Here is an 18,592-nt window from a genome sequence, read left to right as displayed (position 1 = left end):
AAAGGAATGAATTACTATACTTGTCTAACCAAGAAATAAGAACCCAACTTTAAAAATTCTTATTATTCCTATTTGTATATATACTAGAAAGCCCAAATGGTGCCTGTGTTTGGGGAAAAAAGTCAACAAAGTAGTTTTAAACCTTTCTCCATATAGAAAATGTGGTCAGTGATGTCACTTTTCTTGCTGATCATCATTAGGCTTAAATGAAATGCTGAAGTTGTCATCAAAGAGTTTACACTAAAATCTTCAGGGCTTTAAACAAAAGGGTAAGAACAGCTTCAGGAAAACAATTTTCCCTGTTAGCAGCTCCAATCTTAAATAAAGCTCGGTTTTCCTATATTTTTATGACTGTTGAGACCCCACAGGGACCAATATTTGTATTCAAATTACATTTCATGGTTTCCCATTGTTTCACAGTGAGTTCTAATAAATGGGATTTAGTATAATAATCCAAGTATGACATAGCTCGTATGCTTTCATGAATGTTTTTATGTAGATTTTCCTCCCATGAACATGAGTAAATAAATCTGTTTCCTGAATTGATTGTGGTTGCATTCAAAGCTCTGTAATAATTCTAATAAATTTACTCTACAAATGTAGAATTATGTGTGTGGAAGGTATAGAACAATTGGAATTCCATGAAATCATAACTATATGCATACATTATCTAGGCAGAATATTATAAATAAAAGTAGATCATTTCTTCCACCAAAAGCATATCTGGAAATTTTCAGATGCTTTCAATCATTTCTTCCACCAAAAGCATATCTGGAAATTTTCAGATGCTTTCATATTAAACGATGAGAATGTATGCATGCACATTCTTACATTAGGTTGGATATGCAAATTGTACAAAAAATATAAATCCAAAGAGATTGTGAGGTTTAACTCAAACACTGCTAATACAAATAGAACTCAGACTTCTAAATTAAAAATACCTGAATGGTCTAGGATAAGATGAATCTATTATTCAAAGAGGGACTATCTCCAAAATAGTGACTCTAGTACCTCAAATATGGGGGTCAGCTCATTGGAGGAAACCCATACTTGAGTGATTATTACCCACGTTACAAGAATCTTATTGGAATTGCAAGTGGAAACAAATTTCTATTGAAGCAGATATATAATTTTCAGTTATTGCTGCAGAACTCTACCTTTATAATATTAAGCATAGTAGCATTTCTTAACTTTTGAGTACTTACTAGTACAGGAATTGGTGCTGATCAAAATCTCTGGAGTGACTGTTAGCTGATTAAAATCTATACTGACTGCACACCATTTTTCCATGCTTGTAAAAAAAAAAAAAAAATATATATATATATATATATATATATATATATATATATGTCTTAAAAGAATGAATACTGCTGGGCAGAATTTTTATCTTCTTCTGACTTCCCCCAAAGGATCAGAGTTCCCATACCTTTTTGGACTCCTCCTTGAATAAGAGTTTCTTTTTAATGTTCTTATTTTGCCATTTTCCACCAAATGTCTATTTTCCTACTTCATTCCTCAAGATATCTCACTGAGAATGCCTGAAAAAGAAAGGTTATCCTAACACAATTCCAACAGAAAGTCGGTACAACACTGGTTAATTCAGAAAATTGCTCCTCAGACTGGGGTACCAAGAGTATCAGAGGGATGAGCTGGGAGTCTGGGTTAGGAAATCTTTTGATCATTTTGTCCATAATTAACACTTGGACCATTTAAGGAACAAAGTATATCTGCACATTTCACTGACTCACCTACATTGGAAAACCTAAACAAAAAGAAATGATTCATATAAAAGACAGTATAAGAATAAAAACAAGTTAGTCATGTTAACACTGGAAGCCATCTTTTAATGACTGCTGCCATATTTTATCACAGTAATTTCTAGTCAAATATGGTATTTGTAAATTTAAACTTTCATAGAAAGGGGGCCGGTACCTGTTAAAGTTTATTTTATGCAATAATATAGTCACTTATTATTTTGGCAATTAGAAGTAGTCTCAAAGGAGATTCCAATTTGGTTGCTGGCAGCCATACTGGGTTCCTTGATTTCAATGCTCCAAAGAATATGGTGGTCTCAAGGAGTAGCTGACCACTAAAGAGTGAAGGATGAAAAGGGAATTACCCATCCATTCTCAGCATAGAATGCATCATGATCGATGGATAACTGACACAGTTGTGTTGAGAAGTTAACTGTACCATAGCTCACTACTGCCAGCACAGCAATGATGTACAACAAGAGAAATGAAAAATACAAAAGTCATTAAGCCACCTGATTAAAAGGAAGTCAGTATTTCAAGGCATTTAATACCTACCGAGTACAAATCTGAGAAGAACCAATCTGTATTACAAAAAAAAAAAAAAAAATGTTTTCATTTTCTGTAAGATACAATGAACTGGTAAACAAACATTAAAAGTCAATTTTGTGTTACTGCAGTATCTCTTGATTCTTCTGAGTTATAGAATCTTAGCTATTTTTCTTTGTGTCAAACTCTATAAATACATTATTTCAAGAAAAGACATTTAACCCATCCTTGTTCTGATACATTTGAGTTCAAATTGTAAACAGAATTGAATTCCCATTTCCTGTATTTTGTAAAGTTAACAACAACAAAAAGGAGTATACCTGTGTTGTTGTTAAATCAGCAATAGTACTATCCCCAAATCTACTGGCTTTTTATAGGAGTCAAAGTACAATGTATTTTGTTCACCAGGTCAGCAATCCCAGGAATCTGTGGTGTCATTGATTAGATTTACATACTTGAGATACTGTATGACTTTAATTAGTAGTACTGAATTAAAAAGAAAGGTTTTAATTTTCTTACTAAAGTCCTTCTCTCTAGCACTTTACAATCCAATAACAAGGAACATATTTTTCAATATTTCCATTCCTTCCTGAATTTTCAACGTGGAAAACAGTTTCTGGATATTTCTGGTATTTAAAAATGGTTTCTTGGGTGCAAGAGTCTCTTGCTGATGCAATGACTTGAATGCAAGCACACCTAAAACAATTTGGGTCACTGACATTCAAACAGAAAAATGTTCTTTAAAATGTTGCCCATACTTATTTGGAATACACTGAACAACCTTGGAGAAGAAAGTCCAAGGATAACATGAAATTAAACCATCTTCTTTTAGTGTTTAAGTTCTCACACAGATGAAATATATCACCTTCACTTTTCCAGCAAATCTCTTGTATTATTAAGGCTAAGTCATATACAAACCTGCTTGGTACTAATATTGAAGGGTCCTATGGGTTTTCATAGTGCTTAAATAAAACCAAGTTCACTGTTCAGATGTGATGGCCTTGGTTCCCTACCAAGTGACAAGGCTTAATACTAAGACTATTCTTGAGTAGAAGCGACCCTGTCCAGGATGGTCAGATATGCAAGGATAGTTTAAAAAAAAAACAAAAACTCAAGCGTTACATTAAAGCGTTATTGGGTGGTATGATTTCTTGGGCCCTTCATTTAGGATTATTTAGGGGCAGAGCTTAAGATGGCTCTGAAGTCTTTCTTCTCTATAGGTGATATATTTAGAAAACTGACAGCAGGCTACTCGCTCCAATCTTAAGGAGGAAATTCACTGCACACACATTTTTTTTTCACTAAGAGCAAACGAAGCTTACTTATTTTCTCTATATTTCTTTCAGGCCAATAAAGTTTTGTCACCTCCATAGCCACTCACCATCTGAGACAACTTGGGTCAGCCCAGAGGGTAACTCCATGTCTTTTCTGAAATCAAACAATTTTCCTTCTCAGTTTATCTCTGTTCACTGGGGTTGTCCAGTTTCACATGCCTCAGCTATTAAAAAATGGCTCTTTCATTCAGTTGGTATCTGACTACAGCCTGAGGTCCGTTTATTCAGGAGAGTATTCCCAAGGTGGAGAGAAAGCTTAGATTCTTCATTTTCTAACAATGAAACTATTGGTTTGATTAACAAATGTAAGATTCTTGGATGGGGATAGAATTCTAAGAATACCGTATTCCCATATTTTTCTTTCTAAGGAAGGAGCCCGATTGCCAGCTCTTCATCCTGCTTGAAATATCTGGGATTCTTCTGTTGTTGTTTTAAAAATTTTTTAATGTTTCTCCCTTTGATTTTAGTCAATGAAAATCCTGCCTGCCAAAACTCATATATATGTAGAGAGCAGAAAAAGATAAAAAGCAAGGGAGTTTGAGGTTTTAGTCTTTGAAAGGCCCTTCTTTGAAGATACTGAGAATCTTGCATGTGAATCTGAAACAGAACTGCAGAACCACTCATTTATTATTCTGATAAATAAACATATTTGCGTGTAATGACTGCTGTGAGCCCAGGGGAAAGATAAATACAGTTCTTTGTGGCTCTGCCTGTACTTGAGGTCTGCCAAATTGAACATCCTTGCTCCATGGGAAGATACTTATTCCTGTGATAGGAGCCAAATTTCAAGCAGCTGAGAAGCAAATTCTGCTTTTCTAATTGAAAAAAAAGTTTTTTAAAAGCCAACCTTTCAGTTCAGTATACATAAAAATTCAATAATCTATCAAAGCAGTTGTAAGCATATTAGAATCAGCTAGGGAGTTTTAGAAAAACTTTGAGGCCTGGGTCTCTTCTCCATAGATCATGCTCAAGGGTACAACGTGGACATCAGGATGGTTTAAACCTTCCCCCACAGACCCCTGGTTAATTCTAATAAGTAGCCAGGGTTGAGAAACACTGGTCTTAACAAACTTAGGAGGAAAAATCAAAGCCATCCCACTGATATATGATTGCATTGATATTTATAGTTAACAATTAAAAATAATTTTTTAAAAATAGTATAATTGGTTTGAATTTGATCAAGCTCAGAAATTCTTCAAATGTAAACATTTAATTCATTTGATTTGCTCTTTTTCTTCTAGTAATAGTTCCCAGTATATTAGCAAATGTGTTGTAATAAGCTATTTATCTGCCTGCCTGCTCTATTATTTTCACTTCTGTAAAAACTACTTTAAACCACATGTATCCTAATATCAAACTCTTTCCCATCTAAAGTACCAAAATCCAAAGGCTATAACAATAATTGTGTAAAACATTTTGGGGACAAGAATTCAAACTCCACATTGAAGCCAGTGGCTTCTGAGATTTAGTTAACTCAGGAAAAAAGACCTATGCTCACTGTGAGCTTTACATTACAACATGGGCCCTCAGACACAAAACAAAACAAAACAAAACAAAAAACAAGCTAACACAATGCTGGTAAAATATGGAAGAAAGATAATGAAAATTACTCATAATCCAAACATTCAGGGAAAAAATACTGTTAAATTTCATATCATATTTTCCATTATGTATGTGAAAAGGTCATGGTTTTTGATAAAAGTTAAGTCATCATTACAGATTTTAATTAAACACTTGCTAAATCAATTAATTAATTGATTCATCAATTCTAGTAAATATAAGATGTATGAACTATGTCATTAATAAAGCTATAAGTGATTTCCTAACTGGCCTATGAATCTGACAGAGCTATCTGAGTCAGCTGCAACTCACCTTGAGGCAAGTGAAAGACCTGAACAACACGATTCAATAATAAATTAGCTTGAAATGTCCTTTAGCCATTCTTCAGCTTCCTTAGTTTCCTGGCTCCTCCAGAGAGCACAGAGGCCAATGGTCTAGCATTCACAGAGGGAGTGGGACCTGGCCCTTCCTTCCCTGGCTTTAGACTAACAAAAGAAAGACTAGTGGCTCAAGGCATGGAGGCTTCCTATCAGAATACTGCCTGTGCAAAAAGAAAGCATAAAGTTCTGTTTTATATCCTCCCCACCCAGAAGAAAAATTCTAAATTCTAAAGAAAAAAACAAATTAACTAACAGTTAATAACAAATTAACTGCACTAAGGTGCACTAACAATATAACAGTTACCTGCCACCAAAAAGATAGAAGAAATTGTTGAAGGATGACAAATCCCTTGAGAACTGGCTCCCTATTAAAGGGTCATTGGAGGAAAGTTCAGGCATCAGGGTCTGGAGGGTTTGATAGGAGAGCACTGCTCAGGAAGAACTTTGGAAACTTAGAAATTCTCAAAGCAACAGACAGAATAACAGTATCTAGAGACTGCTGCCTAATGCCTTAGAGAGTCTGTGGAAGAAAGCTATCCCTGTGACAGTGGTCTGCAGAAATGCCCTTATCTTACTGACCAAAGCACTACTTCACAAGTCAATTCGGACATGTAATATAAATGAACCACTTCCAATCTTGTTTGGAATAAAGCAAAGATAAATAAAACACTGAAAATATCACTAAAGCTTACTGCTACTTGAAATGTAAATATTTATTTCTCTTCACATACAGAATTTTTAAAAAACATCAAAAATTTACAAGCATATAGTATTATCTGAGGGTATGAAACTTATTCCCTTCCATGCAAATACTCAAAAATGGCAATTAAAAAAGTTGTGTGTTGTCTTTATAATCTCATCTTTGTGCAGTCAATTTATTAATACGCATAGTAAAGCCTGGAAGGATATACACTAACATACTCATAACATAAAAGATATATACTAACAAACTCATAACATAAAGGGGTTATCCTTTTTCTTTCTACTTCTGAAGTTTTCACAGCAAAGGTGCATTATGCAAAAACTGTTTAACAAACTCATGGGCCACAATATTAGTATATTCTCACTGGAGTCTAACAATTTCCAAAAAACTTGGAAAAAAGTATTCCAGATTTGATTCTAAGAATTCCTGCCCACTGTACCATCCTCAATTCCAGGTCTGCCACTATAAAGCCACCCTGGCTATCTCTTGGTGCGGACCTGAATCACCTGCACTGCATTTCAAGAAGTGCTATGCGCATTTTGGATAAAATGATTCTTTACTGTGTGGGATTATCTCACTTTCAGGGCACTTAACATCCCTCACTCTTCCAGCCACTCATTGCCAGTGATTACTCCCTTCCAATCAATCTAATAACTCAAAACACACCACACAAGTTTCCATACATACTCAAGGTAGGCAATACTGCCTTTTTGGGGAACAGCCTGAGTTTTCTATTATAAGGTGGATGATCAGAGTAAAAGGAGAACTAAAGAAACCAGTGGAACTCAAGCCCCAGCGGAGCTTTGCTACATCTGCTATAAGGTGGCCACAACCAAGCTCCTGCCTTAATATCCACCCGAGCTAGATGAGTGTGCTTTTCCCGAAAAACCAGCCACCTCTCAGGTGTTCAGTCAAGGTTGACCTTCTCCAAAAAGCCCTGGAATATTTTACCCAACTCTAATATCTTATTGGCAGTGGTCCATTTATGAATGCCTGAGATTAGGAGGGAAATAAACTCATCTCAGCATTTATCCCACTGGTTAAGGTTATTTGCTGATTAAATACATTAAGTGCTTCTAAGGGTGCCTGTCATTATATTCGTCATTAGTCGTCATTAGTCGTCATTACCATCATCATCATAATCATTCTTTGTGATTTTGGCACTAGTAGGTGCTCAAGAAATGCTATATTCGTCATTAGTCGTCATTACCATCATCATCATAATCATTCTTTGTGATTTCCTTTTCAAGCACAGTATATCAAATAGCAACTTTATAATGACTGCCCTCTAGTCTACTATATACCATGCTCTGCACAAAGCAAGTTATTCCTTCTTCAATCTGGTGATGATCAATTTAAGACCTAAACAGTTCTTGCCCCACAGTCAAAATTTGGGCCTCATAAATTGTACCCATATTTCTAATAGACACAATGATTCTGTCCTTGACAATGTTGTTTTCAAAAGAATTACCAAAATTCTTCACAAATGTATGTTTTTACAAACATTTATTTATTTTTAAAAATTTTTATTGGCGTATAGTTGATCTACAATGTTGTGTTAGTTTCAGGTGTACAACAAAGTGAATCTGTTATATATATATACATATATCCACTCTTTTTTAGATTCTTTTCCTATGTAGGCCATTACAAAGTATTGAGTTCCCTGTGCTATACAGTAGGTTTTTATTAGTTTTCTATTTTATATATAGTAGTATGTATGTGTCAATCCCAGTCTTCCAACTTATCCCTCCCCCACTTACCCCCAGTAACCATAAGTTTATTTTCTACATCTGCAACTCTATTTCTGTTTTGTAGATAAGTTCTGTTGCACCTTTTTTTTATAGATTCCACATATAAGCAGTATCATATGATATTTGTCTTTCTCTGACTTACTTCACTCAACCATGTTGCTGCAAATGGCATTATTTTGTTCTTTTTTATGGATGAGTAATATTCCATTGTATATATGCACCACATCTTTATCCATTCCTCTGTTGATGGACATTTAGGTTGCTTCCATGTCTTGGCTATTGTAAATAGTGCTGCAATGAACATTGGGTGCATGTATCTTTTTGAACTATGGTTTTCTCTGGATATATGCCCAGGAGTGGGATTACTGGATCATACAGTAGCTCTGTTTTTAGTTTTTTAAGGAACCTCCATACTGTTCTCCATAGTGGCTGCACCAGTTTGCACTCCCACCAACAGTGTAGGAGGATTCCCTTTTTTCCAACACCCTCTCCGGCATTTGTTTGTAGATTTTTTGATGACGGCCATTCTGACCAGTGTGAGGTGATAGCTCATTGTAGTTTTGATTTGCATTTCTCTAATAATTAGTGATGCTGAGCATCTTTTCATGTGCATTTTTTGTGTGTGTGTGTGGTACGCAGGCCTCTCACTGTTGTGGCCATTGTGGCCTCTCCCGCTGTGGAGCACAGGCTCCGGATGCGCAGGCACAGCGGCCATGGCTCACGGGCCCAGCCACTACGCACCATGCGGGATCTTCCCGACCGGGGCACGAACCTGTGTCCCCTGCATCGGCAGGCGGACTCTCAACCACTGCGCCACCAGGGAAGCCCTCATGTGCTTTTTAACCATCAGTATGTCTTCTTTGGAGAAATGTCTATTTAGATCCTCCGCGCCTTTTCTGATTGGGTTGTTTGTTTCTTTTGATACTGAGCTGCATGAGCTGTTTGTATATTTTGGAGATTAATCCCTTGTTGGTTGCTGCGTTTGTAAATATTTTCTCCCATTCTGTGGGCTGTCTTTTCATTTTTTTTTTTATGGTTTCCTTTGCTGTGCAAAAACTTTTACATTTAATTAGGTCCCATTTGTTTATTTTTGTTTTTATTTTCATTATTCTAGAAGTGGATCAAAAAAGATCTTGCTGCAATTTATGTCAGAGAGTGTTCTACCTATATCTTCTTCTAAGATTTTTATAGTATTGGCCTTACATTTAGGTCTTTAATCCATTTTGAGTTTATTTTTGTGTATGGTGTTAGGGAGTGTGTCTATTTTCTTTTTTTTACACGTAGCGGTCAATTAATTTCATTCTTTTACAGGTGGCTGTCCAATTTTCCCAGCACTAGTTATTGAAGAGGCTGTCTTTTCTTCACTGTACATTCTTGCCTCCTTTGTCATAGATTAGGTAACCATAAGTGTGTGGGTTTATCTCTGGACTTTCTATCCTGTTTCATTGATCTAGATTTCTTTTTTCGTGTCAGTACCATACTGTTTTGATGACTGTAGCTTTGTAGTATAGTCTGAAGTCAGGGAGCCTATTACTCCAGCTCCGTTTTTCTTTCTCAAGATTGCTTTGGCTATTCGTGGTCTTTTGTGTGTACAAACACCTACTGAATTGTAAAATCAAATACAATGTAAGATTTATGACGTACATGTTCCTTTGGAAGTTTTCCACATGGGCTGAACTACTTGAAATTTCTTAATATATAATTCTAGCGACATTTAACCAAAAAAAATTTTTCCTGGCTTGGCATATCTTCCTGTAGCAAATGAAGCTTTTTTTCCATTGATCAGAGCTCATCCCTCTAGGATTCAAAATCAGAGTCAACTGTCTCAAAATCACTGTCAATTACATGCATGAAAAGTCTGAGACATCTTTAAATGATCATCCTGGAACATCTGTTGTCTAGGCCTGTGTTGGCACAGACTGCAGTCCCTTAGTGGAGGTAAATGCGATTTTGGTAGTTAATGGGGGCTGTGGCAGGCCATGGAGGCAATGTCCTAATTAATGATTTTTAAAAGATCTAAAATTGGTGTTTGCCAGACAAACTACGAAGTCAGCTGTGTTCTGACATAGGACTTGGTCACCTGTGTTCTGACATGTGACATTTTTGATAAAGAAAAACTGCAAGTTTGTTGAGATCAAACACCCTACACACTTCTCCACTTCCTACATGGTCCAGCAGCCTGTGCTCTCATATACTGCTCACTGCAGATCTCAAAAACGGTGCAGCTTGACTGAGGGAGAGACAGCTGAAGAGGTGTCTGATGTGAAAATGAAAATAATCCTTTCCTAGATCTTATTTTATTCTCACCACAAAAAAAGAAATGATAATTACAAAAAGGGATAGTGGTATTATCACTATAATGACAATCATATTACAATATATAAATATATGAAATCAACATGTTGTACACCTTAAATTTATACAATGTTATATGTCAAATACATTTCAATTAAAAAATAAAAAGAAAATTCTACAACGAAAATGAGATTTGTTACTATATAGTCTTTAGACTATGTAACACTTTGGATTTTCTTTACAGAAGTTTCCTTACATAGAATTTAACTACTGATAATGTGTTTCCCTGCAAACTGGCAAATGAGAAAGGTCACTCAGAGCAAAAGACTTTTTGGAATAATTTAAAATATATCATATAGATGTGGTACATATATACAATGGAATATTACTCAGCCATAAAAAGAACAAAATAATGTCATTTGCTGCAACATGTATGGATCTAGAGATTGTCATACTGAGTGAAGTAAGTCAGACACAGAAAGACAAATATCATATGATATTGCCTATATGTGGAATCAAATAAAAGGGTACAAATAAACTCATTCACAAAACAGAAGTAGAGTCACAGATGTAGAAAACAAACTTACAGTTACCAGGGGATAAGGGGCGGGGGGAGGGATAAACTGGGAGATTGGGAATGACGTACACACACTACTATACATTAAATAGATAGCTAATAAGAACCTACTGTATAGCACAGGGGACTCTACTCATAATCTGTAATGGCCTGTATGGGAAAAGAATGAAAAAAAAGAGTGGATAAATGTACATGTATAACTGATTCACTTTGTTGTACACCTGAAACTAATACAACATTGTAAATCAACTATACTCCAATAAAAATTAAAATATACCTTTATCTATCTATCTATCTGTATATCTTATAGGTATGGTTTAATTTTAGGAAAAGAGTTTTTATTCAATTATTAACTAGTGTCTGCATCCCTTTTAGTTCTCTCTGAAGAAAACATCATGGAGCATAAACCTCAAAATTGGTAGTCCTTAGTCCTTGCTAAGTATCTGTGCATAGTCTGGGTTGCCACATTTTATGTCCCAATTTAAAAGTCATTCAGGTTCAAATTCTTTTCAGTTGCAAGCATGTTCAGGATCCCTAGGGAGTCTGTGACAGAACCAGATGGCTGGCAAATCTGCAGAGTTCCACCTAATCTAACTTCTTATCTTAAAATAATTGAGTTTCTCCTCTTCATGTAGCCTTTGATGAAAAGCAAATTGTGTAACAGGAAAATATTACTGAGGCTTGTTCAGGTTTTGTTACACAATTTAATATGAGTTGGTCTTGGTAAATATGGGAAGAAATTAGGGTCATGAGACAAATTTCCAAGTCTACAGGTGCTCCTCTGCTTGCTAAATAGAGGAGTGGAAACGCATGTAACTTGTCCCAATGGAACTTGTGAAAGCCTACCAGTTTTAAAAGCACACCAACTTCCAGGTCTGACTGAAATGTTTCTTTTTTTTTTTTGGTGGTACGCGGGCCTCGCAGGCTCAGCGGCCATGGCTCATGGGCCCAGCCGCTCCGCGGCATGTGGGATCTTCCCGGACCGGGGCACGAATCCCGCGTCCCCTGCATCGGCAGGCGGACTCTCAACCACTGCACCACCAGGGAAGCCCTGAAATGTTTCTTAATTGGTCGATTGTTAATACATAACAATGTTATGTATTTCCGCAGTTCTCAAGCTATGCCACCTCACATATAACAAACAATACAGACGTTCGTGATGTAGTGCAATATTTTGAAGTATCAGCTGGCATCTTTCTTCCCACATACTGAATTTGTTCACACACACCCTGAGGGCTTCCTCTCTCCCCCAGGTGCTCAGGTAAACAGTTTCCCTATAAGCACTGAAGAGAAACTTAAAAATCTTTTTTTTCACATATACACATTTTTTTATAGTGCTGAGAGCAGGGAAACATCCTGAAATTTCAAAGCAAATTCTAAACTTTCGGTATTGGCGACAACCTCATGATAATATAAGGACAACTGCTGAGCAGAATGCTGGAGAAATGGGATTAAGGTCAGCAGTCAGAGATTCAAAACAAACATGCTAAGTAACTCCAGATGAGGCTACGGATGAAGAGAGAATTTTTTTAAATGATATGTACCCAGATGCATTGATTTAACTGCATTTAAAATTATGACCATTTGGATAAATTTTATTTATCAGATTCATGCCATCTTTATGTAAAAAGTGTTTAGGCAGTGCGTGCCACACACCAGCTGTTAAACGGATCCTTCTGAGCTGGCATTGATGGCACCTTTGTCTTTAGGAGAAAAACCTTTCTAAACAAGATACTGGGTTGGTTTTTGGTTTTTGGTTTGTTTGTTTGTTTTAACACACAGGGCAATAGCATTGCTGATACTAAATTTTGTTAGGAGAAGGTGGTAATATTTTGAAGTATATTTACAATTTTATGTGACTAGGTTTATCCACAGTTTAAAAAGTTTAAATAACTGTGTTCAAGTTAAGTGGTTCCTAGATAAAAGTGTAAGCTGTGGTTTCATATTTAAACAAGAAACACTTTTGGAAAGAATTAAATTGCCAGATGGTGAAATTTTTCGACAAAATGCTTTTAGCTAACAATGTAAATGCAAAGGATATGTAAAGTTTAAAAATCAATGTAGCGGATCAGCATCTAAGTTAAGTGGTAATGACAAGATGTCAAATCAGACTAATAAACTGCTTTTTAAATACCTTTCAGTCATTATTAACAACCAACTATGGAGAAACACCTTTTAGTCATTATTAACACAGTTCAGTTTTTCTGGAAAAAGTCTGCATACAGAAATGTCCAGAGCCCTGCAGGGCCAGACTCTAAGAGGTTCACTGTCTGCTACTTCCCATCTGCAAATGTGTCCTCCTGGGGACGCCTAGGAGAACTCAGGAAGAGGGTCTTCTCTCTGACTGTACTGGTCACCATTTCCACAGACTGCTGTAGCTCTGAGAGGAGGAAAGCAACTTCCAGGTGGCTGTTTCTTCCCTCCCCCCACTTCTAACAAATCCTATAATCTGTGACTGTATCCTGTAAAACATTATCACACTTCCTCCTGCCGGCAAGACCCTGGGGTTTCTTGATTTAAGGGTATACACTGGCAACATGCTTAGACAAAATCATCAAGGGTAACAATGGAAGAAACAAGACCTGTGTCATCAAAAAAGATATCTAGTAAATATTACTTGATGGAGGGAAAAAAAAAAACAAATAAAACACCAGCTTATAAAATTTTCTATCTTCATCATGGAAAAGGGCTTAGGTAAAAGCTATTTTCAGAGCAAATTCTTTCCATACTCTGCCCACTAAATTTAATTCAAATATATTATCTCAGCACACCTTAAAAATATTTTTCTGAAAACTGGCCCCTTTAGCAGTGATAACAGCCAAATTTAGCTTCTTCCACAAGCCAATTCTCAAATACTCACAACATTATCCTCAGGTTCAGATATATATAGTAAATTAAAAGCCCATTTAGTAACTATGTGACAGCTAAACTGTCTCTAAGCAGCCCTAGGCAAAGGATACAAACGTCTGGTTCTTTAGCAGAGAGCCATAACGTACAAACAACTTTACAATGTTTAGTCTTGTTTTCTGTGGTCTATAGGCTCTGCCATCAGTAATGTGTTTATCAGTGAAAATATTATGTGGCCCTATTTGCCAAGGCACCAAAGACATGCTCAGGATAAAGTATCTATGAACATGCTATTTATTAAAATGCAAAGGAATTATGTGTGAGTCACCTTTTCAAAAATAGTTATTTTGTATTTGACCTTTACCAGCGAATAATAAGGTTTCATTTAGAACATAAATGCATGACCTAAACCACTGCACTCTGCACAATACTCTTCACAAAACCCAAGATACTTCTTGATAAAATAAGCTGAAAGCTCCCAATTTAAACAATCAAACTGAAGCGTTTAAGGGTCTATTCATTGTTGCGTTTTAAAGTGCTCACAGAATCAAACAGTGTATATAGCAGGGTTGGCTTCTTTCCCCTCTGGCAGCTTCGGGTCCTCTTTCAGGTCTCAGGGAACTGTTCCCTTGTCTCTACCTCAGACCTGGACATGCCTTTCTAGATCCTGGACTCCTCAATTCCCATATGGTCTCTGTCTACTCACCCTCTGTTTTCCTGTATCCCACGCCCTGGAAGTTCTCAACAACTGAGCAGACTTCTCCCAAAGTACATTTTCTCTAGATAGGCATATATGTAAGGACACCGCCCCCCCCGCCATATATATGCATAGATGATTTCACCTGAAATCCCAAGTCATCCACCTGGGATCATTCACCTGACTCCAATGTCCCCTACCAGTCACAGGTCCCACTACACTGACCCATTTACCTCAGGCCCCAGATACACCCAGACTAACTGCTGTCTGCCTTCCTGCCAAGAATGCTCATTCCCACCTGTTCTCCCTATAAAAATTCCTCAAGGCCTTTCAAGATACACCTGAATATCACCTATTTCAACAGGTCCATCCTAACTCTCCCGGATAGGTTTAGAAATTCCTCATCTATCCTTCCCATTATTCCCCATATGACTCTGCATTGCTGTGATTGTTGTTGATGGTCATTTTAAAATATATATATATGCCTTCCTGTTTTACTTATAGACTCCTAGACAGCAGGAGCCAAGCTTAATGACCTTTTGTATCACCACACATCCACACTCTTTGAAAAGTTTATTTTAATTGAAATGTCTATTACATAGGCCCTAAACTGGGAGTTAATCCTCTCAAATGATAGTGAATAAGGAAGAAATATTTCTGCTTCGAGATCTAAAATGCCTGTATAGAACTACTAGGGTAAAAAGAAAATATAACTGCAATGAGAGAAGCAGGAACAAAACTGAAATAAATGGAATTAAGTATTTGGATGAAGGATTGAAGTCCTACCAATTGTGATTAATTCTGGAGGGATCTTTGGGATTTTACTAATAGATATGACCCTTTTCCCAGAAAATCGTCTGTTTATACATATGACACACACTCACACACACACACACACACACACACACACATCTTTAAGATAGTTATAAAGGGTCTTTTCCCCCTGAAACACTTCCATGGATGATTCCAGTAGAGAGCTTTCGTGCTAGTATTCTCAGGCCATAGATTAAGAACACTGAGCCTTTGAAAATGGTATGAGAGGATAGAACCCTGTAATTCAATAATCAAAGAACAAGCTTTAGGAGAAAGTGAAATAAAACCAAGGGAAAGACAGTCCCTTTGGAACACTCTAGCTCAAGGAGCTTTTGCCCCAGTGTTTGTTTGACTTTTATTTTAATTTGTATCTGGCTTATAATTACAAGTAGGTGTTGAGGCAGTGGGGTTTTTGTTTTTATTGTTGTTGCTTCCTTATGAAACAAAAACAGCTGAAACAGCTGATTAAAGGCCTCCATCCTTTTCACCTCTGAAGGTGAAAGAGCTGAGATCTTGCGGAGCAAGCTGTTCTTAGGACAAATATCTAAGGGGTGGGGTAGGGAGCAGGAAGGGAAGAAGGCAATGGCGTAGAGAAGACAGCTGAGATGATAGGCATATTTTTACCTCAAATTCAAACCTGGAGGAGCCTTGCAATCCTTAAATCCTTCTATTAGAAGTGGGATTGAGTAGGAGAAAGCAAACAAGATGGAATATGGAAGGAAAAAGAAAAACAAACTTAAGCAAATGAGATGCAGAAAAATGTTAAAATTATATGAAAGGCTTAGCATAAGAAACTACTACTTAGAGGAAACCTGACATGTTAGAAGTTAGGTATGAAAATATGCTGTGTCTACAGACTACAGGAACCACTGCAAGGCGTAGAATGCTTTGATGCCAGTCACTGTAATTCAGCAAGCCCCAGGGTTATTCTTGGTCCCCTCTAGCTTGCCAGGACACATAATTTCCTTGTGGAGACTTCCAAGGATTCTGCTTGAGTTTCTCTAGCTAACAACATAAACAATAACAGGATGTTATCATTCACTGAGCGCTCACACTATGCGAAACCCTGAGGAGAGCACTGTAGATATGCATGACTTCACTTACCCCTCACAACCGTTCCATGAGGCAGATGCTATTACTACCTTAGTTTGCAGATGAAAACATGGAAATTAAGAAAAGTGTTAACTTCCAAAAGGTCAAACAGCTGATAAATGCGAAGATGAGAGTATTTCTTCTCCCAACATTCATTCACCTGGAAGGCAGCTGCAGACCTTAGTTAACTGGTTAGCTAGTTAAACGGAGACGTGAAGTCTGGAATGTAAAATGATTTTTCTAACACTATGGCAGACAAAGAAAACACCGTCCAGCAACCAAAAGAAATTTCAGAGTAACTCAGATTCTTTATCTGAGCAATACTTCTTAAAATCCCATTTCTCCCCCAGCCAGTTCCCTCCCAATCCACAGCTGCTCTGGTCCTTTCCCACAGTAACCACCCTAAAAACGCCATGTTCAGTCCTAGCCATCCTCTCTCTGGCACCTTTCCTTCTCTCTTCTTGTTCAGGCTTCTCATCATTTCTCCCAATTTTGATTCACAAAAGCCAACTCTGCAGGAGTTCTGTGCAAAGAAGACAAACCTGCCACCTATGGATGGACCGTCATCTCCAGGCACCACTTGGTAGGCTGAGCACACACTGAAGCTCAGGCCCATTCTCCCTCTTGCCCCTGAACTATACCTAACAACAAGCAGCTGTGCATAGGACATTGGGAGAACTCTCCCCAAAAGAAAAAAGGAAAGAAAAAACTGAGCAGGGGAAAGCCAGACCACTCTTCAGTTGGCAGGGAGAAAAAAAGCCTGAGAGTTCCCATATGTTTGTCATTTTGGTTCTGTGACATTTATTTGTATGTTTTTATCCTTCAACTAGCCTTAAATGTCATGGGGTTTGGGGTGTATTTTGTAATAATAGGAAACCACTGATGAAAGTTGATGAAGAAAGAAGACTTACACTTATATAGAGACATTGGAAGATAGTCTGGCCATAAGGTAAAGGATTGATTGGAGAAATGAAGGGTGATGAGTGGCTAGAGAGAATTTTCTTTCTTTTTTTGCCCTCTTCTCCTCACCCTTGGAAGGAGTCTTTGCAAAGACTCATTCATAGTCAGAGACATTGTTATTAAATAATGCATTGAAGTTTCATTATGGGAGGAGGTCACTGTTAGCAAGAGAAATGTAAGAGTGTTTAAGTTTCACTCTGTCTGTGATCATGGCTAAGACATCTACTTGGAACTCTCAGACATAACTGGATGAGATGCCAGAGGTGCTAGCCCAGTGCCTGGCACATGGGAGTCAATATTTGTTTACTGTATAGATTCTTATCCATTGCACAATTGAATACATGAATAAATAGGGTCTGGTCCTGAGCAGGCAGATAGGGACAAGGGCTAGTGACATTTAAGTTATTATTGTTACATAACTTCATCGATTCCAATACGCTGGTGGTACCAGGAAAAGCGGAATTTTGATTTAATAACTGTGGAAAATTAAAAGAAAATCAAGTTTGAGGGGATCATAATGATATTGATTTAGGACACTGAGCTTTACAGCTAGAAGACTTTATTATCTCTGTAATAACTTGCTACTCCCACATGTAGATGAAGAACTGAATTACTACCCTTTACTCATTCAATTAAATATTACTGGTGACTACTTTGGGCCAGGAATTATAATAGGGATAATACAGAGATGACAAAGAGGGGGCAAAGATCAGCCATACTTAAATTAGACATAAAGAACTCACAGTCTGGGGTAAACAGTATAATACAAAGTGCCATGATTAAGGTATATACTGAGTCGTAGTTGACCAAGAGGTAGGAAGGAGCGTATGAATTACGGGGGTGGGAAGGGGCGCACTCTTCATTGGAGGAAGGAGTATTTTGTTACTGACATTGTTTAGAATTGCCAATGCTCGGTGATAACAGAAAGCAGGCTGACCCTTAGTCTGTTTTCTTATTGTTCTTAAATTCTCCACAGACAATGTACCCCCTTTGTGCCTGCCTCCAGGGCACACTGCTCTCCCCCATCCACTATCTCCCATCCCCTTGATAGGACACGGATGTCAAGTGCTGTATAAGCAAAGGGAAAGAAGAGATAGCCCTTTTCTGAGGAAGCTACAGAAAGAATAACAGGACCAGTGACATTTAAACTGAATTTTGAAAAGTACTAGGAGTTCGCCTAATTATCTTGAGTTAGAAAATTATAAAATATGAATTCCTACTGGAATTAGGGATTTAATGCCCATTGTTCTGTGTGGGGCACCACTCTTCATTTACGCTTGTGT

Source organism: Physeter macrocephalus, chromosome 8 (genome assembly GCF_002837175.3).
Source record: "Physeter macrocephalus isolate SW-GA chromosome 8, ASM283717v5, whole genome shotgun sequence".
In the NCBI taxonomy this organism is placed as follows: Eukaryota; Metazoa; Chordata; class Mammalia; order Artiodactyla; family Physeteridae; genus Physeter; species Physeter macrocephalus.
The sequence above is the reverse complement of the archived record's forward strand: the minus strand, read 5'-3'. Positions refer to the sequence as shown.